The sequence below is a fragment of the Doryrhamphus excisus genome, linkage group LG11 (genome assembly GCF_037039965.1).
Source record: "Doryrhamphus excisus strain RoL-2023G ecotype Guam linkage group LG11, RoL_Dexc_Guam_v1.1, whole genome shotgun sequence".
NCBI lineage: Eukaryota > Metazoa > Chordata > Actinopteri > Syngnathiformes > Syngnathidae > Doryrhamphus > Doryrhamphus excisus.
Window position 1 is genome coordinate 2,570,039 of NC_136367.1, and position 25,032 is coordinate 2,595,070.

The following is a 25,032-nucleotide window of genomic DNA, read 5'->3' on the forward strand; positions in this document are numbered from 1 at the left end:
GTGTGGAGTTTGCATGTTCTCCCCGTGCATACAAAACTGGACTCCAAATTGTCCATAGGTATGAATGTGAGTGTGAATGGTTGTTTGTCTATATGTCCCCTGTGATTGGCTGGCCACCAGTCCAGGGTGTACCCCCGCCCCTCTCGCTTGAAGACAGCTGGGATAGGCTCCGGCACCCCCTGCGACCCTCGTGAGGATAAGCAGTAGTAAATTAATGAATGAATTGTACTGGGGCTGCACGGTGGCCAAGTGGTTAGGGCACAGGCCTCACAGCCAGGAGACCGGGGTTCAATTCCACCCTCGCCATTTTTTGTGTGGAGTTTGCATGTTCTCCCCGTGCATGCGTGGGTTTTCTCCGGGTACTCCGGTTTCCTCCCACATTCCAAAAAACATGCTAGGTTAATTAGCGACTCCAAATTGTCCATAGGTATGAATGTGAGTGTGAATGGTTGTTTGTCTATATGTGCCCTGTGATTGGCTGGCCACCAGTCCAGGGTGTACCCCGCCTCTCGCTTGAAGACAGCTGGGAATGAATTGTACTGGGGCTGCACATTGTACGAGTGGTTACGCACAGGCCTCACAGCCAGGAGACCCGGGTTCAATTCCACCCTCGCCATTTTTTGTGTGGAGTTTGCATGTTCTCCCCGGTGCATGCGTGGGTTTTCTCCGGGTACTCCGGTTTCCTCCCACATTCCAAAAAACATGCTAGGTTAATTAGCGACTCCAAATTGTCCATAGGTATGAATGTGAGTGTGAATGGTTGTTTGTCTATATGTGCCCTGTGATTGGCTGGCCATATATTCAATCACAGTAGTACATTTTTGTCCTGTATCACTTATAATCCATTCGCCGACCTGTTTAAAAAAAATTACTCATTGTACTCCAACCCTCAACCGTTCAATGCTACCGATGTGGTAGTTCCAACATAATAATATACTATTAATAGTAGTAGTACCGCACGGTGCTTCTTCTAGACTACACAGATCCTGAGCCAGTTTCTCTGGACTTGTGCCTTCCCAGACACAGCCAAACAAAAAAGGGGAAAAAGAAACCTAAATGGCAGCGTCTCTATAAATATTTTATAGGAGGCAAAAAGCCAGTGAGAAGGTAGCAATTTCAGGGGACTACCCCCCCCCCCAGTATTACAGGAGGCCACCATTACGGGAAAAAGCGACTACGTCAGAGAACGTCACACGGATAAAAATGGATAAAAGAAGCTAAAAAAAGCATTCCGCGTGGGCCCCCGTTCACGTTGTAATCAAAATGTCAAATGGAGTAACTATCCCGGAATAAAAATGGAGTCTATCAAGCGGGAGATAGGACTGCAGCTTACTAAAGAGAGAGTGACTTTCTTTCTTCTCGAGCATAAAGATGCAACTCGCCAGACTTAAATCGTAGTGTGACGCTGACGACAAAAGAGACAGTGTGCCGCCGCCGTGTGTGCGTGATGATCACACCCCGCCATTTCTGTGCCCCCCCCCCAGCAAGCAATGGCTATTTTCAATTCCGCTATTCATTCCTCCCCGAGCTCTTCACACATTCCTACACTGCTTGACAGAAAATAACAAGCACCGCTTTCTGGATCTGGTTTATGCCGGGGAATAAAAAAAAATGTATCTACACTCAGGTACAAAGTGCCCCCCCCCGCCCCTCCAATATGATGACATGGTTTTTGGTATCTAAAACTATCCTTTCAAGAAAGCTCATTGTTAATGAGTGGTGATGTTTATAGTCTGCTGGAATGGTATTAATGTACACGGGGACACATACTATATGTACTGTATGTACTGTGTACAAACCTACAAAAGTGATTTCCATCAGGAAAAGATAGGAATACTTAAAGATCCCGTTTTTGGTACTGTTTTGGTCTTTTTATGTTCCTTATTTCTTATATTATATTATATATTAGTACACATACTATGGTACCCATTATGTCATTGTATGGTCATATCACCTCGTACTTCGGTATGTGACAAAAAAATAAACAAAAATACTTAAAAAAACCCCAACTTAAACTATATTATGAAAGCAGGAAGTGAACAAATGTAACAGTTACTGATTGTAAAAGTACCAGATGGAGGGGTAGGATTTAATAAGCTTTGCTTCTTCCTACTCCTTTTGGACATGCGGAACTGGGAACTGATTATGTGATGCATTCAATTGTAATCACGTTCAAATGAAATAATACCATTGCCGGTTTATTAGACTGCAAACAATGATGGCGTCTGTGAAAAGACCAGACTTTTATATATAAAACTTTATAAGAAATCCTACTTCACAGTAATTCACTTATCACGGTCATTTCTGGAACCATTTAACAGTGATAAATGAGGGATTACTGTATATGTACTGTCATGTCTTTGGGTCTAAGACATTAATAATTCATACGTTTCATACGTTAGTTAAAATAAAAGTAATAAATAGCTAAAAGTTCTGATAAATATTGTTAAAAACGCTAAGGTTAAAAAGTTTACAGAGTGAGACATCATCTTTAGAAAGCATCGTTTTGCGCCACTAGAGAGTGAGTGCTGTCGGCGGTCGACTGGTTAGCGTGCAGACCTCACAGCTAGGAGACCGGGGGTTCAATTCCAACCTCAGTGGATACAACTCCCACTTAACATACATATTTTTGGAATGTGGACTAAGACGGCGTACCGGGTGAAAACTGTGTTTGAGCCCCGGATGTTGGTAGGAAGGTTTCAAGTTAATGTAACAACTTAATCACGGCTGCACGGCGGACGAGTGGTTAACACGCAGGCCTCACAGCAAGGAGATCCGAGTTCAATTCCACCGTCCGCCATTTCTGTGTGGAGTTTGCATGTTCTCCCCCGTGCGTGCGTGGGTTTTCTCCGGGTACTCCGGTTTCCTCCCACATTCCAAAAACATGCTAGGTTAATTAGCGACTCCAAATTGTCCATAGGTATGAATGTGAGTGTGAATGGTTGTTTGTCTATATGTGCCCTGTGATTGGCTGGTGTAAATGCACACAGCGTCTTTTTTAATGATGACAAACACGGCCACAGCAGTGAGGCGGGGGCCATGATCTAACTGCCTTGCGGGCGGCTGTCTGGCCTTTCTCAAACAATCAGCCAAAAGGTCACCGCCATTTGGTATGCAGTCTATTACAGCACTTACTCCCAGTGGATGATCAACAAATGCGTGTGGCCGAGACGCGACGTCATGAAATTGAGAGTATAAAGTCATTTCAGGACACTTAAGCCTACTTTTTGGTCGGACATATTTTGAATACAACAGGACGGCGACCGAAACCACAAGTGGATTCACGGGACAAGCGTCTACCGCAAGATGACAGGAAAGTCACTTTCAGTTCCAATTGCGACAGTTAGATGTTTACATCGGGGCTTTCACGGATGAGACATGAAAAGCTTTGTGCAAATACATATAGGAAGTAAACAAGAACATTTGTATACTCATTCATTCATTTTCTACCGCTTTTCCTCATGAGGGTCGTGAGGGGGTGCTGGAGCCTATCCCAGCTGTCTTCGGGCGAGAGGGGCAGTACACCCTGGACTGGTGGCCAGCCAATCACAGGGCACATATAGACAAACAACCATTCACACTCACATTCATACCTATGGACAATTTGGAGTCGCTAATTAACCTAGCATGTTTTTGGAATGTGGGAGGAAACCGGAGTACCCGGAGAAAAACCACGCATGCATGAGAACATGCAAACTCCACACAGAGATGGCCGAGGGTGGAATTGAACTCGGGTCTCCTAGTTGTGAGGCCCTCGCGCTAATCACTTGTCATCTTATTTTCTCTTATTATGTCTACTATATTGGGTAATATGAGTATAAAGTTCACTATAGGGGTGTTACTTCATGTCTGGAGGGCTCTAAAATGTTATAATGTTATATAAAAAATATTTAGAAGGTTAGAAACAGTTTTTTTTGTGAAACACTTTTTGGAATGTGGGAGGAAACCGGAGTACCCGGAGAAAACCCACGCATGCACGGGGAGAACATGCAAACTCCACACAGAGATGGCCGAGGGTGGAATTGAACTCGGGTCTCCTCGTTGTGAGGCCCTCGCGCTAATCACTCGTCATCTTATTTTCTCTTATTATGTCTACTGTAATGGGTAATATGAGTATAAAGTTCACTATAGGGGTGTTACTTCATGTCTGGAGGGCTCTAAAATGTTATGTTATATAAAAAATATTTAGAAGGTTAGAAACAGTTTTTTTTGTGAAACACTTTTTGGAATGTGGGAGGAAACCGGAGTACCCGGAGAAAAACCCACGCATGCACGGGGAGAACATGCAAACTCCACACAGAGATGGCCGAGGGTGGAATTGAACTCGGGTCTCCTAGTTGTGAGGCCCTTGCGCTAATCACTCGTCATCTTATTTTCTCTTATTATGTCTACTGTAATGGGTAATATGAGTATAAAGTTCACTATAGGGGTGTTACTTCATGTCTGGAGGGCTCTAAAATGTCATAATGTTATATAAAAAATATTTAGAAGGTTAGAAACAGTTTTTTTGTGCCTAAATATCTAAGTTTTTGGAATGTGGGAGGAAACCGGAGTACCCGGAGAAAAACCCACGCATGCACGGGGAGAACATGCAAACTCCACACAGAGATGGCCGAGGGTGGAATTGAACCCTGGTCTCCTAGCTGTGAGGTCTGCGCGCTAACCACTCAACCGCCATGCCACCCCATTTGTATATTATTATTATTATTTTTTTTTTATTATTTGGGCAAATATATGAAACATTACAGTGCATTTCTTACATTAATCAAAATACAACTTTGCATTATTTACATTTGTATTCAACTATCTGATCACAAGCCCGAAAAGGAGTAGGCTGAAGCAAAAGCTTATAAATGCCTACCCCTTTTTGCAAGATATAATCATGTCTTGTTTTCCCTGGTTATTATTGTCATTGTAATATTATTATTGTTATTATTATTTTGTCTTTAATGTCCATGTGTGTGTGTGTTTTACCTTCTCTGTTGCAGGACCTTGCGTTGCTATCTATATCATGCGTGTTGTTCTTCTCTGAAAACAGACAAAAAAAAAATAAACAATTGCGTTTAAAAATCAGTGTGGTCTGAGGGCAAAACGATACTGGAGAAAAAAAAAAAAAAATCACCCGGTGTGTTCGTTCCACAGTAACGACAAACGCGAGCGTGGGTACGCTATCAACTTTCCAGATGAACACACTTCCCCTTTTTTTTCCCCTCCTGACTCATACTAGCATTCAGACAGTGCATACACCCCCCCTCCCCCCCCACCAACATCACAACAAACACACACACCACTGAATTATTTAAAACCGAAATGGACACCCTTGAATCCAAAATAAAGCTGATTAAGCCTCTTGTCTGCTTGATGTCCACTAGAGTATTAAATATCAAGGGCCCGGCTGCTTAATGGTCACTGGGATGAAATACAACTCCTCCAGGGCGAGCATAGGAAAAAAAAACGAAAAAAAAAACAATGAATTGGTGTTACGGGCCTATTTGTTCTGCCCTAAGGGTGCATAGTGTCTAGCTTTGAATTCAAATGCAAGAAGGCCTTGCCATATGTCACAGTAAATAGTTCTCAAATGCCTGTTCTGTTCTGTTCCGACCTTCCGCACCTCCTCCCATTTTGGGAAAACCTGAACCACAAAAAGAACAAGTGGAAAAAAAAAAAAAAAGGTGGGATGCTGCGGTCTGATGGACGCACGGTCCACAGGGGACAGGAGATGTAGTCCTTACAAGGGCATGATGGTGTGTGGATTCTCTCCCCAGTGGGTTCACACGTGACTTGGATGTCACCTGCATATCACGCGACATACGCATACACACTCATGTGGGATTTTTTTTTTTTTTTTTTTTAAATATGACATACAGCCAGAGCGCCATGCGTACAGCCGAGGTCTGAGCACTGACGACAGCAGACAATTGACCATCATGCACTTCTCTCCACTCCACTCCACTCTCTGTCTGTGACTGCAGACGCCGTCCTCGCTTCCTATTTCTACCCTGCTGACTTTCTTTTCCTCTTTCAAGTTCACTTCTGTGCTCCCTCATTCACACAAAAATAGGCCGTCATATGCATAACTAGTCTGCTGGGAATCAGACAGCGGATGGATAAAAAATCGTCATTCGTTTGTCAAAAAAAAAAAAAAGGTTTCTCTTTCACAATCAATTATAAAACTATATACAAATATATAAAACTTTATAAGAAATCCTACTTCACAGAAATTCACTTATCACAGTCATTTCTGGAACCGTTTAACAGTGATAAATGAGGGATTACTGTACATGTACTGTCATGTCTTTGGATCAAAGACATTAATAATTCATACGTTTCATAAGTTAGTTAAAATGAAAGTAATAAATACAAATGGCTGCAAAGAGCCAGTCAGTTGTAAACTAATAAACGATTTGTGTGACGACGAGATGCAATTTTATGACTTTGGTTTCCTTTAGACTTGACTTCAAACTTCATTTTCGTGATGTTTGGTCTCCTTAATTTAGAAGGTTCCTCTTTCACAATCAATTATAAAAGTACATACAACTTTATAAGAAATCCTACTTCACAGAAATTCACTTATCACAGTCATCTCTGGAACAGTTTAACTGTGATAAATGAGGGATTACTGTACATGTACTGTCATGTCTTTGGGTCAAAGACATTAATAATTCATACGTTTCATAAGTTAGTTCAAATGAAAGTAATAAATACAAATGGCTGCAAAGAGCCAGTCAGTTGTAAAGTAATAAGCGATTTGTGTGACGACAATGACTTTGGTTTCCTTTAGACTTGACTTCAAAGTTCATTTTCATAGTGTTTGGTCTCCTTAATTTAGAAGGTTCCTCTTTCACAATCAATTATAAAAGTACATACAACTTTATAAGAAATCCTACTTCACAGAAATTCACTTATCACGGTCATTTCTGGAACCGTTTAACAGTGATAAATGAGGGATTGCTGTATATGTACTGTCATGTCTTTGGATCAAAGACATTAATAATTCATACGTTTCACAAGTTAGTTAAAATGAAAGTAATAAAAACAAATGGCTGCAAAGAGCCAGTCAGTTGTAAACTAATAAACGATTTGTGTGACGACGAGATGCAATTTCATGACTTCACTTATCACAGTCATTTCTGGAACCGTTTAACTGTGATAAATGAGGGATTACTGTATATGTACTGGGTCAAAGACATTAATAATTTATACGTTTCATAAGTTAGTTAAAATGAAAGTAATAAATACAAATGGCTGCAAAGAGCCAGTCAGTTGTAAACTAATAAACGATTTGTGTGACGACGAGATGCAATTTCATGACTTCACTTATCACAGTCATTTCTGGAACCGTTTAACTGTGATAAATGAGGGATTACTGTATATGTACTGGGTCAAAGACATTAATAATTTATACGTTTCATAAGTTAGTTAAAATGAAAGTCATAAATACAAATGGCTGCAAAGAGCCAGTCAGTTGTAAACTAATAAACGATTTAGCTGGCAAACGAGCAGATAAAGGGATGAGTTCAGTAGTCTGATGAGTTCATCTGTCAATCATCACAGCAGGTGCTAGACCACAAATACCGAAGGGGATGCGCAGTCAACAAACAGTAGGGATGCACCAATTCACATCCGATCGTCCGACACCAGTACTTGAAAATATGAATACAGTAAACCTCGGATATATCGGACTCGGATATATCGGAAATTCGCTCACAACGGACAGATAAAAAAGAACCAATTTTTCTGTAATGCATTTCCAATAAAAATTCATTGCATATATCGGATTTTTTATAACGGATTTCGCCTATTTCGGACAAAATCTCCAGTCCCGTTCCAATTTCCCTCGCATATATCGGATGGCCGCATCGTGTCTTTCTCCTGGCTCCAGATTTAGGACAAATATAAAAGTGAGTGACGTCAATAATACTAGCACAGCAGTGAATGAGATCTTAACCTCACTATTGGAAATAACGTAGGCCTGACGGGCGTAACAGGGCCTAGCTTAATTAACAATTTGTTATGCTCCAGAGTCCAATAAAGTTAAATTGCCCAGTCCAGGTACATTGGAAACATAGTCAAGGAAGTGCCTTTTTATAACGGATAAAATGCGATTTACGCATATACCAGATATGAATCCAATATATGCGTAAAACGGACATTTTCCGGTATACGCATAGTATAACGGATTTCGCTTATATCAGACAAAACCAGTGGGAACAATTGAATCCGATATATCCGAGGTTTACTGTACATACAATTTGATTAAATATGCATTTTCACTCTGAAGGCTTTGTGAACGCAACACAACACGGTTACGCTCAGGGTTCAAGGGAAGACATGACGTCTGTAAGTATCTCGTGAAAGTACAGTAACACACTGCAGATGATTCTAGGAGAATCGGGGGGGAAAAAAGTGACAGGGAAGTCTTCAAGTCAAGATCGATAGAGATCCGCACATTTGTGTCTCTGGGGATGAACTGTGACAGAAGAAAGGGAAAGTGACTTATGTAGAGCAGATGGGAACTGAGATGGAAAATCACCTTCTGAAGCGCAAGGAATGGTTGTGAAGAAGATCAAGACGAGGACCGGCAGCGTGAACCAACCAAGTACTCGGTATATTTGTAGCCAGTATTAACACAAGACTCGATCACATAGCTCAATTTGTTGAACAGTCTGGGTCTGGGTGATATCTGCGAGTGCACATAATGACTATTAATGACTATTTAAGTTACTAAAAACACCCCCAAACAGTGATCTTTATCTGGAAGGCAGGAATTTAATAATAATAATATCAAAAGACCCAAACATTCCTTCATTGACCTAAAGGCAAATAACAGGTTTTAATGATAGAAAGGGTGTCTTTGTTATTGACTCTCGAGAATATTTCTTGGGTTTTCTGGTGACAGAGTTCAGGAGTTGAAGTGAGCCCAAACTAACAGATGGGATGATCCTTAAGGGTCTAAGTGTGTTTTCATTTGAAACCCTGGTAGGGATGACTACTGGCAGAACACTGAAATCCCTGTTTCATTCCTTCAGTTGACTGAAAAAAAAAAAAAAAAAAGACCAACTGCAAAAAAGATGGAGGTTATTTGTCAAGTAAAGAATATCACTGTAAACATTGTTATGGGGAGATCATTTTCATTCATTCATTTTCTACCGCTTGTCCCCACGAGGGTCGAGCCAGTCACAGGGCACATGTAGACAAACAACCATTCACACTCACATTCATACCTATGGACAATTTGGAGTCGCCGATTAACCTAGCATGTTTTTGGAATGTGGGAGGAAACCGGAGTACCCGGAGAAAACCCACACATGCACGGGGAGAACATGCAAACTCCACACAGAGATGGCCGAGGATGGAATCGAACTTGCGTCTCCTCGCTGTGAGGCCTGCGTACTAACCACTCTGAAATATTAATTAAATATTTTCGTGGTTAGAGCACAAAAACTCTGCTTAGGACCTTCTAAATCCAGTTTTTAACATTATTAGAGTCCTCCAGACGTGAAATAACACCCCTATAGTCACCTTTACACTTATTATTTAGTGTTAGTATACAAAATAAGAGATTATACATTTCTCATCAGTGTAACATTAGGCCTGCCTCGCCGATTAACCTAGCATGTTTTTGGAATGTGGGAGGAAACCGGAGTACCTGGAGAAAACCCACGCATGCACGGGGAGAACATGCAAACTCCGCACAGGGTGGAATTGAACTCGGGTCTTCTAGCTGTGAGGCCCGCGTGCTAACCATGCAATATTTTCATGGTTAGAGCACGAAAACCCTGCTTAGGACCTTCTACTAAATACAGGTTAACATTATTAGAGCCCTCCAGACGTGAAATAGCACCCCTATAGTCACATTTACTGTGTGGCCTGCGCGCTGCTTGTGATTTTAAAATGTGTCTCCTAGCTGTGAGGTCCGTGCGCTAACCACTCGACCGCCGTGCAGCCCTAAACATCGTTATGAGTACATAATTTTGATTTCTTCTTCTTTGGTAGAATACACCACAACATTAGCTACTCTTGGAGAAGAGCACGGTTTGGATACAAAAATTAGTTTTTACATTAATTCTTGTCTCAGTCAAGCGATTCACTTCAGGTGTCTGCCTGTTTATTTGCATGTAGCGCTAGCTTATTCCTGACGGGGGGGGGGCGCTCTGGGGGGGAACCGCTGTTCTATTTGCAGATGTTTGGGTTTGAATCAATTATTTACATGATCAAGCATCAAATCCATGCATGGCTCCGGGTCACGCAAGGGGATCTCTTCTGTGCACAAATGAGAGCGGGCTGATGTTTGGGTGGGAGGGGGACACACATCTGGCTCGTTACGATTTGCACTACTTCAATCACAAGGGGGGGGGGGGGGGGGGTAGCGCAGGGGGTTAGCTAAGTAAAAGGTTCAATGGGCTGGAAGACTACAGCTCTCCCCGTGAGTAAATGGATGTTGCGTTAATGTGACAACTGTGGGACGTCTTCCCTGGATTCTGCATGGCAACAGCTGAGGATTGGCTGATAGATTTGTTACAGCTCGCCGGGTTTTTAACAAAACAACAATGGAGGAAGTTCATAAACCATTAATGCTAATGTGTGTTATGGCGATACTGTTACATGACAATGGTGTCTCGGGATCAGATGTTGAAGTACCAATATAATTACCATAGCAGGTGAAAATACTGACAAATTATTGGTGCATGGAATAGCCAAAAGAAACAGCACACACGTTCACGAACCATCAACCCCCCCCCCCCCCCCCGGAAACCACTGAAATGTTCAGTTTAATGCTTCCCTGTTTATTTGGGGAAGCTCAAGCATTTACAATTATTAAACATTATTACAGAACATTTGGCAGCTTTATTATGGGGCCCGACAACCAGCCATTAGAGTTAATCAGATTAATCGTAATTGTAAAAAAAAGTTGTCAGGACTGATGCTAATGTTAAGACTATAAACACATCAATTCAAACGATTATGGATTAATTTCATTAAAATTTTGCAATATCTATTCACGACGCATGAGACTGATTCCTAGCGGTGAAGGAGCTAGCTGCTGCTAATGCTACAGACATAAGCATAGCGGAGAAGCTAACAAGTTACCAGAACGCACCGTGTAGTAATTCTAAACTTGGTAATGGTGTTTATTTCATTTGAACATGCATCAGATTACAATTGAATGCATCACATAATCAGTTCACAGTTCCACATGTCCAAAAGGAGTAGGAAGAAGCAAAGCTTATTAAATCCTACCCCTCCATCTGTTACTTTTACAATCAGTAACTGTTACATTTGTTCACTTCCTGCTTTCCTAATATTTTTTTTTAAATAAAAAAAAATATTTTATGAATTTTTATTTTTTTTAGTTTTATTTTTTTTTATTTTTTGTCACGTACCGAAGTAGGAGGTGATATGAGCATCCAATGACATATTCATATCCATCACCCATTCATCCATTCCATAGTTTGATTCCACATGCTGAAATTCTATCGCTTTTTAACGTAGTTCTAGCATAGTGTTTCAAATTTAGTTCTTCCCTGAGATCATATTTTCATATATGAGATCATATTTCTCCTCTCTTGATTGCAAAAAATGGACAAGCTGTCCGCTGTCAAGTTCTTTTTTTTTCCTTCTCATTCAAAAAAGTGTCAGATTAAACACAATCTTGTTGCATCAAATTTCTTCTGTGTATAATATTAGCTGTATTATCAACTTTTACAGCCATAAATAACTTGCTACTTCCGTACCTTAAGCATACAGTTTACAGTTGAAATAGTCACGTATTAAATTGAACGTTGGAGAAAAATCCGGTGACATATGGTCAAGCTCTTCTCAAGTTAAGCCCATTAACAATAGTCCTTAAAAAAATGTTAAACACCCTGCACTGCCACTCCAACCAAAACAACATAAGCGACCTTGGCTCTAGCATTCATTTTTTAAAATCCCTGACTTGTTGTGACTGGCCAGTAAAATGGGCCTTCAAATTGGGTTAAGGGGAGGCGAGTCTCCCTTGGATTCCCTTCACTGGAGCAAATGTGACAGGAGAGCGTGCTGGGGGGGGGGGTTGCATTTTGCCCTAATATGGACACAGGTCAAGGGGGGTGGGGGGGTGGAGTGTGTGTTGTCTTGAGACCGTGGGGCTGAGCAGCAGAGATGGGGAAACCTGCGTTGCGAGATCACAATGTATCAGTCAGTCTGTTTACATGCACTACAACACCAAAGCCCCATACTCCTCTTAAAGGTACACTAACCCCCCTTTATTGCATTACTTTATTGCAATTAATTGGTTCCGGACCTGATTGTGATAAATTAATTTCCACAAAGTAGGATTACTTAGTAATAAAAAATAAAATCCGAAGACAGCTGGGATAGGCTCCAGCACCCCCCGCGACCCTCGTCGAGGATAAGCGGTAGAAAATCAATGAATGAATAAAAACCTGTTTATGACCTTTTTAACGGTGTAACATTATTAGAGCCCTCTAGACGTCAAATAACACCCCTATAGTCACCTTTCCACTCGTATTACAAAATACAGCAGACACAATGATAGTCACAACACCCCAACCAGTCCAGTCCAGTCCCCCACCTCGCACCCAAAGTCAACTGGGATAGGCTCCAGCATATCCAGGACCCCAGTGTGTATAAACGGTGTAGAAAACGGATCTAAATAAATCCCGCAAAAATGTTGTTTTTTTCAACCTAATGAGCCAATTGAAGAAACAATACAAGCAGTTGATGTTTGCTAAATACAAGGATGAAGAGTCTTGAACCAGTCATGATGTGCTATATATATCACTATATTGACACTTACGATGGTACCCATTATGGCATTGGATGCTCATATCACCGAGTACTTCGGTACGTGACAAAAAATTTAAAATAACAAAAAAATAAAAAAAATTTTTTTAAACTATATTATGAAAGCAGGAAGTGAACAAATGCAACAGTTACTGATTGTAAAAGTACCAGATGGAGGGGTAGGATTTAATAAGCTTTGCTTCTTCCTACTCCTTTTTGGACATGTGGAACTGTGAACTGATTATGTGATGCATTCAATTGTAATCTGATGCATGTTCAAATGAAATACAACAATTAGCATTACCATAATTATGCATTTTTGCAGTCCAGAAAATACGGTAATATCAACGTACCGACTCTCTTCTTGTAGTCTACTTGACATACCAGAAGTCCATTCATGTGTTTTTGGCTCTTTTAGGAGGTGCCTCTGTAAACACAGTGGAGGTCTCTGAAGTACATCAACCACAGCTTACAACCGAATGCTCTCACAAAACGTACATGAGTCTAGTGACACTAGACTTGGGTCTAAATCTAATCTTAGATGACTCATTAGTCACCGTCTCTCACTCACATCTGGCTTCTGGTGAGAAGAAAAGGATGCGAGATTCTAAAAAGTTTTTTTAAGCGGGTTTAAGAGGAGAAAGCAAAGCGGAGGGAGGTGAGACGTTACAGAGAACAATAGAAAGAGGAAACGAAGACGCAAGCGGGAGAGTAAAGGAGAGCATTTGGTATTTGAAGAGGCGGCGGCGGCGGCTGTGAGTGGCTGTCTGACCAGTAGCAACCACCGCGGCGTAAAAATTCCTCCAACTTCTCCGCTCAATGCCACTTCTGTTCCTTCCGAGGACTGCAAGTACAAAGGGAACCATGTGTCTGTGTGACTGAGGCAACGATGTCAGTTCGTATGCGAGAGTATCCGTGGAGCGTTATACAGTATACTGGAAGTAGTAGTTGGGATTTTTTGACATGAAGTTGTACGACATCCCCGTCAGCAGGGTAATGGATCAACAGTTACTTAGTACGTCCCATTTCGTCCTGCGAGTAAGAGTTCTGTCGGATTTTGCTAATCAGGAACAAAAGTTCGGATGTCAAAACAATATGCGTTCAAAAGAGTAATACATTTTTATCAAAAAAAAAAAATCTGTTCGAGGTGGCACGGTGGTCGAGTGGTTAGCGCACAGACCTCACAGCTAGGAGACGCAAGTTCAATTCCACCCTTGGCCATTTCTGTGTAGAGTTTACATGTTCTCCCCGTGCATGCGCAGGTTTTCTCCGGGTACTCCGGTTTCCTCCCACATTCCAAAAACATGCTAGGTTAATCGGCGACTCCAAATTGTCCATAGGTATGAATGTGAGTGTGAATGGTTGTTTGTCTATATGTGATTGGCTGGCTACCAGTCCAGGGTGTACCCCGCCTCTCGCCCCAAGACAGCTGGGATAGGCTCCAGCACAACCCTTACACCTGCGTCGCTAATTAACCTAGCATGTTTTTGGAATGTGGGAGGAAACCGGAGTACCCGGAGAAAACCCACGCATGCACGGGGAGAACATGCAAACTCCACATAGAGATGCCCGAGCGCGCTAACCACTAGACCGCCGTGCCGCCCGGATTTCAATCATTTAAAAAAAAAATCTGATTTACAAGGCATTGATGTACCAAATAAAACAATTACCCTGAACTTTGAGGTGCCAATCAGACCACTAAGAATTCCTTAATGTGGGTTAAAAAGTTCCTGGAAATGTTGGTGGGAAAGGGCTAACACTCCCTATTCCCGAAAAACTAGCGACTACACAACACAACAAAACATTAGACTGATCAAATTGCATACATTGATTAGTCAATCCCATCCTAAAGATGTAGACTTACTGTACAGCCTTATCTAATAAAAACAAGTATTACCATAAGTATTTGTGGAAAAAAAATAAAAAACCCAGCCTGCATCTTACCCAGTTCCTCTTACAACATGACTTCAAACCAAAACAAGTATAGAAACCGACAGTCGGACAAATGCAGTCACTGCGTGAATTTCACCTGCACACAAAGTAGGCAGCAGGAACATCAAGAGTAGTGAAAACACTCACAGAGCGCTGTTGTCTCGCTTGACAGGAAGGCCCATAAAAGTGAAACGTGAGCAGGAAGTGTGCAGGGTCATGAGGCAGCAGTGTTGCGCACACACACACACGTACATACACACACATACACACACATACATACACACAGACTGGTAAAAGACAAGCCAGCAGACAGTTTGGGCTAAAAGGGGAACTTGGTGCAGTCGGTTTGATTCTCATGGTCACATTGTGACACTTGCATAGTTTACTATACACAATTCATTTCCTCAGCGGGGAATGGAAACAGGAGGCAACAGAGGACAGCCAACAATGAATAATAACAAACAAGGGAGAATGGAGGCGCGAGAATAACAAAAAACATGATCCCAAATGGACATTTTTTCCAGTTCTACTGCTGATCGTTTAAGACAGGGGTCTCAAACTCAATTTGGGGGCCACTGGAGCTAGGGTCTGGCTGGGCCGCATCAGGTTTTCCAAAAAAACAAAAAAAAAAACGCATTTATTAAAAACAGAAAAATATACAAACCTTTTCAGTGCTTTGGTTCCGATTTTCCACAATAAAATCTTAATTTTTATTTTTCTGCACAAAATAAGATGGAAAATAAATAAACAAATCAAGAATAAAGAAAATCAATCAATCAGTAATAAATAAATATAATAATAATAATAATAATAATAATAATAATAATAATAATAATAATAATAATAATAATAATAATAATAAAATGGCAAATAATAAAAACTTAAGAAAACACATATAGTTGGTGGGTAGACAAATTATTTTTTTTCAGATTAAAATGAACAAAGCATTATTAGAGCCCTGTAGACAAAACAAAACTATAGTCACATTTATACTTTTTTTTATTTACAACATATTGCGCAACTGCACACATGCTAACTCGCAAACTAGAGAGCTCGCGACCTAAACGGTAGCCTTCAAGTTATTTCCTTTCAACTTAAATAGCCAAAAACTTACCACTTCCACACGGATAGGGAGGATAACTATTAACAGTTATTTAACCTTTAACATGAACATTAATTAAAACGTAATAATTTTTTTCTGGGTACATGATACCATACAGCATCCATATCAAACTAACATTAAACTTTCATATCAAGGCGGGGGCCTCAAAGTAGTGTCCGGCGGGCCACATTTGGCCCGCGGGCCGCTTGTTTGAGACCCCTGGTTTAAAAGATAAGATGCGCCTACAGCTCAGCTTTAATCATTCCGTTTGCCAAATTGTGAGACTCAACGGGCTTCCTGTTGGTGGTTATTAACCGTTGCTTTTATGGTCCACACCTGTTTTTCATACGGCAACATATCAAAACGCTTTTTTTCTTTTCAGTGGTGCCTACCTTTCAGCGAGCGTATTTAACTTTGCTGCTGAAGTACCGCAATTGCAGAGGAAAAAAATCCAATCATAGCTTTCGCCGACCCTTGACCATCTGCAACAGATTCAAAGCACCATCAGAAAATAAAAATGGTCGATAATCCGAAAACGTATAGGTTTTATTTTCTTGTGTATATAAGCAGTAAAGCAGTAATAGTTGGCGTCATTACAAAAGGCATCGTTCTTCCTAAACAATGTGTTGCTGTTTGTTCTCTGTCAGTGACGTATAGTGACAGGTAGAACAATTAATTGCCCTTCCACTAGGTGGCAGAAGATGCATAATGAACCCGTGTATCCACCTGTTGCCATTCAGGCAACATTTTTACTTGTTGTGAGATTTTTTTTCCAATATAAAATATGTTGCATAGCTCAATAAAACTTGGGAAATACTGATTATAAAAGCACTGCTTGCACAGAACTCGGCTCAACTTTTGCAAGACCACAGTCGCTATTTGTCCAGTTGCTATTTTGCCACGGCATTCACACAGCATTCCATAAATACTGCAATTAGAGCTGAGAAAACAAAAAAAAAGAAAAAGAAAACACACACACAGTGGCTGTGAATTGCAGCTGTTGCCTTATGTTTTATCACCATTTTAGTTAAGTGGAGAACCATGAAGAAGCGTGATTTATAGAGCTGGGAATCTCTGTATAAAATGTATTACTGCATTTTACTCCTAACTTAAAATCAACAGTAGAACGAGTTTAGAAAGTCAAATATGCTCCAAAATAACATCACTCATATTAATGAGACATATTAAATAGGATTAATCATTAATGGAGTAAAATATGTGCCCTCGTTGGTATCCCAAGGGGCGCATTTGAGTCCAGCTGCAGCCATACAAGACTTCCGATTGCTTTCCTACTAATTTTCAGCCCTTTCAATGGCACCGCAACAAGCCATCTGCTTGGTCAAACCTACATTGTCAACCCCCCTGAATGTCTAAATAAGGTGAGTTAGCCCGGGCAGTGGTGCCGAATGAAGTATTGTTATGTTGTTAGTAGGTAGTAAATGAAATCACAACGAAAAACAACAAGGACACAGTTTGGAAGAGAAGTGTAAAAACTCATGAAATATGCACGGAGATTCGTTTGCTGTGTGCCAGTTGAGTTCGGTGGTTAACCAGTTAACCTAAAGTGCTCTTACGAAATAAAGCAATAAGACGGTCAAATGGTCAAAGTGCACGTAAGGCGTTCGAAAGGTGATTATGATTCATGCAACGATTTAAAAACAATGTTTGGTTAAAGTCTAGAGTTTACGGGAGGCTAATGCAAAGCTAGCTGGTTAGCCTCCCCGGCATCTCTTTCCCATGTGAGCTCATTTGACAAGTCAGAGGGGCTTGACGAGGAAAGAAAGCAAGGGGATTAAAGCACACGACGAGACGTTTAAACCGGAATAAAAACAACTTAAATGAAACAGAGAAAAAAAAAACTCACCGGTGTGCGACTTTCAAGCCGGTACTCGCTGAAGAAACGGTTTTGAACAGGTCTTTCGGCGACCTTGGTAACTCTCCGGCAAGCGACACTGAATCACGGCGGAGACCCCGCCCTCTGACTCCAGTATAACTCTGGAAAAAAAACGGTTCTAGGGTTAAACCACGCCCATTCACGTTTTAATTGGTCCATATTAGGGACAGTGCAAAAATGAGCCAATGAAATGCATCACAGCTTAATAGGGTTGGACCATCACAAGCACTGATGGTACTGATGAAGAGCCAACATTACTGATACATATACTTTTATCAATAATTTAATGATTGTGTGATTTCGTAATTAATTAATTAATTAATCACAAATATTTCGAAACAATATAACAAGAATAACTAATAATAACACGGATTTTTGTCATGAAAAAATATATATAATAAACAAATTATGTATTTTATTAAATGAAACATTGTAAATAATACACAATAAGTCAACAAAATCACCTACACGTCTCATTCAAATAATCCCCATATTCTATATAACAATTTGAAACATTAGGTTATCATGACTCTATTATTATATACACACCCCTACTCTAGTAATAATAATAATTATAATAATAACACATTAAACTTGTGTCACATTTTTGCATCCTTGCAAATTCCAACTAATCCACCCCCCCTCCCTGCAACATATGGGATTGAACATGTTGGGACACTGCATTGGACTGTATAGCCTAGGCGTGTGCATACTTTGTAATTAGGTATGGAATGGAGTAAAAGTCCATGTGTTGAGCACTACTACCATTTAAACCTCTTTTTTTTTTGAGTAGTTTGTGTTTTTCTTTGGGTACACAATACATACTGCACACTAGGCCCTTGGATTGAAGTCACAGAATACCTTCAGATACTGAAATACATGTCTATGCGAACATAGGCTATGTTTGTGTTCATAAGTACTGCATTTTATGAAGTACACACTAATACGCTGTTGACAACAACTGTATTAGAAGTCAATGGAAGACTGGAAGAATTCGGTTTGTATTGTTTTATCCAACAGTGACATCTAGTGGACATGTGTTGAACTGTTTCTAAAACCATTGCATTTCTTTCCCTAACGTGTACTGTACAGTAGTAGTATTAGAGAGGACAGGTCGATCCAAATGTCAATAGTACACACAGTATCATGTCGATACTACAGTCATGACATCGCTATTTTTCAGTTCTTTTCTATATTTACTTTACCAAATATTAATGTGTTTTTATTGCGTTGCTCGTATTATTACTTATTATACACTGTTTATTTTTTTAAGAAAAATTATAACTAAATGTATTATTTTGTGGGTAATGTTACAGTCCTTTATTATTGTTTTATTGTTAAATTGTTCACAAATAAGTTTGTTGATAAAAAGTATAATTGCATTTACGTATTTTAGCCTCTAGATGGCGGTAGTTCGCCTCCATTGTATGGTCATGTGTTTTATTTTTTTTAATTTATTTTATTATTATTATTTTCCCTAAACATCATTAGTGTACAGTATGTTTGCTATGATTGACTGGTGTGTATTTTATCATAATATAAAAAAATAGTAATAAAAAAAATCAGAATAAAGTTGTAATTTGATGAAAAACAAAATAAATTAGTAATTTTAGCAAAATTATGTTGGTGAAAGTTATAATACAAAAATGAAGTGATACTTTGTCTCTCTCTGAATGAACACAAAGCTAAGGCACGGCTTGCTGCTGTTTTCCAGATAAACAACAATTATTCAGCCGTAATGCGACAAACATAACGTTACATCTTCATCTGTGGACAGAAGCAAGATGCAGTAATCTAGTTATTGCATCCTTCATGGACAATACGGTATTGCATTGATTATCATACTTTACAACAGGGGTCTCAAACTCAATTTACTTGGGGGCCACTGGAGCTAAGGGTCTGGGTGAGACTGGGCCGCATCAGGTTTAAAAAAAAAAACAAAAAACCAAAAAACGCATTTATTAAAAACAAAAAAAATCAAATTTTCTACAATAAAAGCTCTGATAAAACATTCCATTGTTCTCAAATATCTTACTTTTTATTTTTCTACACAAAATAAGATGAAAAATAAATAGAATAAAGAAAAAAAGTTATTTCCTTTCAACTTAAATAGCCAAAAACTTACCACTTCCACACGGATAGGGAGGATAACTATTAACAGTTATTTAACCTTTAACATGAACATTAATCAAACGTAATAATTTTTTCTGGGTACATGATACCATACGGCATCCGTATCAAACTTTGCGCGGGGCCGCACTAACTTTCATATCAAGGCCGGGGGCCTCAAAGTAGTGTCCTACGGGCCACATTTGGCCTGCATGCCGCGTGTTTGAGACCCCTGCTTTACAAGCAAAAACAGTACATTTTAATGTATGCCAATACTACAATACTATTATTATTTATTTAATAATTTTTTTTTTACTTACCCTTACTTGATCATCAAAACAACACTGAATGACTGGTCATAAATGAGAATGAAATAGTGTTTATTTGCAGGTATGTTAGTATGTTAGTTAGCATAGAAGTGTTTATTTTGGATACTTGCATAGTCCTTGTGGCGAAATGTAATTTTTTTATTGAGTTATGTGCTTGTTTTGATTATGAAAATAGACATTTTGTCCAAAATAAACCCCTGGTTTAAGTGTTGTGAGTCACATTAATTGGCTTCTCTCTCTCTATCTTGTCATTGATGCTGACAGTAAACAGTCTTTGTCAGATCTAACAGGCTCCATAGACTTTGGAGCGATTGTTGGGTCTTGGCGGACACTTTTATCTAATTATCTTTGTCTGCTTCGCGACCTGAGCTGCTCCGAGCACAGCAACATCTTTCCATGGTATCGCTAATCCACTGATTCATGATGATGATGAACCTCATAAACAAATCAACAAAAATGTTGTTTGTGCTTACCAGACTTGGTGGAGAGTCATCTCAGGCAGAATTTGTTGTTCGAATCCGTCGGAACCGGCGTCTTTCAATCTATTTGAAAAATGACACAGCATATTTCTATGGCATATTCAGTCATAATTCATTCATTCATTCATTTTCGACTTGCTTCCTAACTGTCTTCGGGCGAGAGGCGGGGTACACCCTGGAATGGTGGCCAGCCAATCACAGGGCACATATAGGCAAACAACCATTCACACTCACATTATTATTATATTATATTGTATTGTATTGTATTGTATTCTATTGTATTGTATTATATTACATTATATTAATTCATTTTCTACCACCCCAAAGCTTTAATAATACCTTTATAACCTGGACTGAGTATGTTACAAAAGTAACATCATTTTTCACACACGGCCATATTGGTTTTGCATTTAATAATTTAATAATAATAATAAAATGTTTAAAAACTGCATTTTGTGTTCAGTTATGTTGCCATTACCTATAATATTAAATAATAAATAAGATAAAATAATAAATAATAAATAATAAATAATAAATAATAAATAATAAATAATAAATAATAAATAATAAATAATAAATAATAAATAATAAATAATAAATAATAAATAATAAATAATAAATAATAAATCAAAAAGATTTTTTCACATTACTACATGTGTTGCTTTAACAAAATATGAAAGCCTTTCATTTTTCAGCATGTGGCCCTTGGTTGAAAAATTTTGGAACCCCCCCCCCCCCCCCCCCCCCCCCCCCGATCTGTGCCAGTTATGTATAGTGACACGTAGAAATATTATATGTTTTTCCACTAGATGGCAGAAGGTACATAATTAAGCTGTGTATCTAGTACTAAATAGTACTAAGATACTAGATATATATAAATATACAGTATATTGCAACATCATTAATAATGAAATAGTTCAGGTACAACGAGGAATGGAATGGAATATGCTAAAAAAAACAAAACGTGGCGTACAAATAATGACCTGACGCACGTGAGCTGACAGAATTCCAATGACAGGAATGGGAATTGATGCTAGTTGCTTAGCATGTAAGCACTATAGCACTTTAATAAGACCTGTTATGTTAGAGAGAATATAGATCTCTCATTCTGTGCGTGCATCCATGTGGAAAAATTGATGACACTTCGGACGTCGCTGCCCCTTGTCTCCTTCATTCTTTCATGTCGGCCCCCAGGGAACGATAGAAAAAGGAAGAAGAGACTAAAAAAAAAAAAAAAAAAAACACGGTGACCTCCCCCCTTTTTGCCTTTTCATCTGGCATCCTCAAATCTGAATTGCTGTTTTGTGAGGGGAAAATGTCAAACCTGTTACAGGAACCCTTGCTCTCACACAACAATGTTTCAAGACTAATAATATTCATAGAGTAGCATTCCGGAGGTGCCGGAGGTGGGGGTGGGGGTGGGCGATATTCTGCCCACTCCTTCTGAGATGTGCTCCTCATTAACTGTAAAAGTGATCGAAAGTCAACCCCACGAGGTGAATAATGTATAGACGCTGAAATATACATGAAAGACTTCATTCGGCACTTGAATTATGTAACACAGGGTCCGCCGGATGGAGCAATCACTGCTGAGAGTAGAGTTAGCGTTAGCTTATGTAACAGTCAAAGGACACTTTTAGCACCTTTCTATGGAACAAGCAGGGTTCAACAATTACCGGGTTAAATAAAACAAAATTAAATAAAACAACTCTTTCTTTGTCTAAAGGAGGATGCATGCAGGATCTGACAAGACATGTCCATATAAGGAAGTCTACCCCTCTGTGACATCACAAAGGTGTAGTTTTACCACGCCTTTTGAAACAGAGCGTTTTCATCCCATCCCAAAACTTCTTTCAGGGCTCACTTCCAAATGCGCAGACCTCATTATCTGAAACTTAGGCACAAAAAACTGTTTCTAACCTTCTAAATATTTTTTACATAACATTTTAGAGCCCTCCAGACATGAAGTAACACCCCTATAGTAAACTTCATACTCATATAACCCATTATAGTAGACATAATAAGATCAAGTTAGGCACAAAAAACTGTTTCGAACCTTCTAAATATTTTTTTATATAACATTATAACATTTTAGAGCCCTCCAGACATGAAGTAACACCCCTATAGTAAACTTCATACTCATATAACCCATTATAGTAGACATAATAAGATCAAGTTAGGCACAAAAAACTGTTTCCAACTTTCTAAATATTTTTATATAACATTATAACATTTTAGAGCCCTCCAGACATGAAGTAACACCCCTATAGTAAACTTTATACTCACATAACCCATTATAGTAGACATAATAAGATCAAGTGAGGCACAAAAAACTGTTTCTAACTTTCTAAATATTTTTATATAACATTATAACATTTTAGAGCCCTCCAGACATGAAGTAACACCCCTATAGTGAACTTTATACTCATATTACCCATTATAGTAGACATAATAAGATCAAGTTAGGCACAAAAAACTGTTTCGAACCTTCTAAATATTTTTTTATATAACATTATAACATTTTAGAGCCCTCCAGACATGAAGTAACACCCCTATAGTGAACTTTATACTCATATTACCCATTAGAGTAGACATAATAAGAGAAAATAAGATGACAAGTGATTAGCGCGAGGGCCTCACAACTAGGAGACCCGAGTTCAATTCCACCCTCGGCCATCTCTGTGTGGAGTTTGCATGTTCTCCCCGTGCATGCGTGGGTTTTCTCCGGGTACTCCGGTTTCCTCCCACATTCCAAAAAACATGCTAGGTTAATTAGCGACTCCAAATTGTCCATAGGTATGAATGTGAGTGTGAATGGTTGTTTGTCTATATGTGCCCTGTGATTGGCTGGGCCACCAGTCCAGGGTGTACCCCGCCCCTCTCGCATGAAGACCGCTGGGATATCAAAACAAAGTACAAGCGAAAAAGAAGTGATGGTGTGAATTATCAGGAACCGCCGAGGATGATTAAGGATGCTGTGTAGGCTCCAGCCGTCATATGTACGTATATAAACGCGGCCAAAGTGTTGCTGTGACACAGACACAGGCATCTCTGATGCTAAATGAGGGCTCCCCCAAAAGTCACACTTGGTTGAATCACCCGGTTTTTGATTGACAGCTCAGGGTAATTGGAATGCCTCCATTTTGTCTCACCCCTATTTCCCTTTTCGCTGCGTCGTGTGACAACAGCTTCTACCAGCTGACAGGATGATGCAAATGTGTCGCTGTCACTTTAAATGCAGACGCCGTTTGGAAAGAGATGGCGGAGGTGGAATTTTTGGATTGAAGAATATCACATTTTGGAAACATGTTTTGAAATGATGGATGTTGGTCAAAATAGAGTAAATATATTTAATTTACAAAATATCCACACACTGGATTGGTTGCCAGCCAATCACAGAACACATAAACACAAACAACCATTCACACTCACATTATAGAAATACTACAACATAGAAATGTATCATTTAAGGATATTGAACATGAAAAGCAGACTCACCCGGCTCCTTCATATGTGCCTATAAACCACGGGTGCCAATTTCGGTCCACACCTCCTTTTTTTATTGGCGCTTTCCATGTTCTAAAAAAAAAAAATCATGTATGATTAGTTATTACACTAATTTACTTAGTAATGTAAATGTTCATTATACATTGATATCATTAATGTACATTGTTGATGTTGTATTTCTATACAATAGTACATTATCGCAAATAAAAAATAAATATTGTTTGTGTTTTTTTTACATGATTTGAGATGCTTACATGCTACTGTACAAGCAAGTCAATGCTATTTTATACTAATTTATGACCCACGTGCACATTACCCAGCATGCCTTGTGGGCTACACTGGAAACTAGTATAAAATAAATCAGAGGTGTCAATTTTCTCATTTTTTTGCAGCTACATTTCTATCTAATATAATTAATTATAATAATATTATATTGTAATTATTATTATAAATTATTATTATGATTATTATATTATATTACATTATATAATATAGTAATAATATATTATAATATTACATAATAATAATATAATATATTATTATGATATTATAATATAATATTATGCCATATCATTTTATATGATATATTATGTTATATTATATATAAATTATATTACATAATATTTATACATTATATTATATATGATATATATAATATAATTAATTATTAAATAATATTATAATATTATATTATAATTATTATTATAATTATTATATTAAATTATATAATAATATATTATATTATTATATTATAATATAATATATCATATGATATATTATGTTACATTATATAAAAAATTATATAATATAATATGTATACATTATATTATGTTATGTTATGTTATGTTATGTTATGTTATACTATACTATTCTATACTATACTATACTATACTA

General features: G+C 38.7%; 1 protein-coding gene across 7 annotated transcripts in view; it reads right to left on the reverse strand.

The window, feature by feature from the left end:
* fam49a (family with sequence similarity 49 member A) overlaps window positions 1-25,032 on the reverse strand; it is a 70,316-nt gene that overhangs the window by 9,646 nt on the left and 35,638 nt on the right. For 4 of the 7 annotated variants that reach the window (XM_078794487.1, XM_078794486.1, XM_078794490.1 and 1 more), the window contains exons 6-9: window positions 24,130-24,210; window positions 20,626-20,694; window positions 17,685-17,815; window positions 4,975-5,028 (exon numbers count right to left, since the gene is read on the reverse strand). The gene's annotated coding sequence lies outside the window, so the exon portion shown is untranslated. Of the gene's footprint in view, window positions 1-4,974; window positions 5,029-16,212; window positions 16,303-17,684; window positions 17,816-20,625; window positions 20,695-24,129; window positions 24,211-25,032 lie in introns of all 7 variants that reach the window. The other 3 variants (XM_078794489.1, XM_078794488.1, XM_078794491.1) reach the window with 1 other exon arrangement.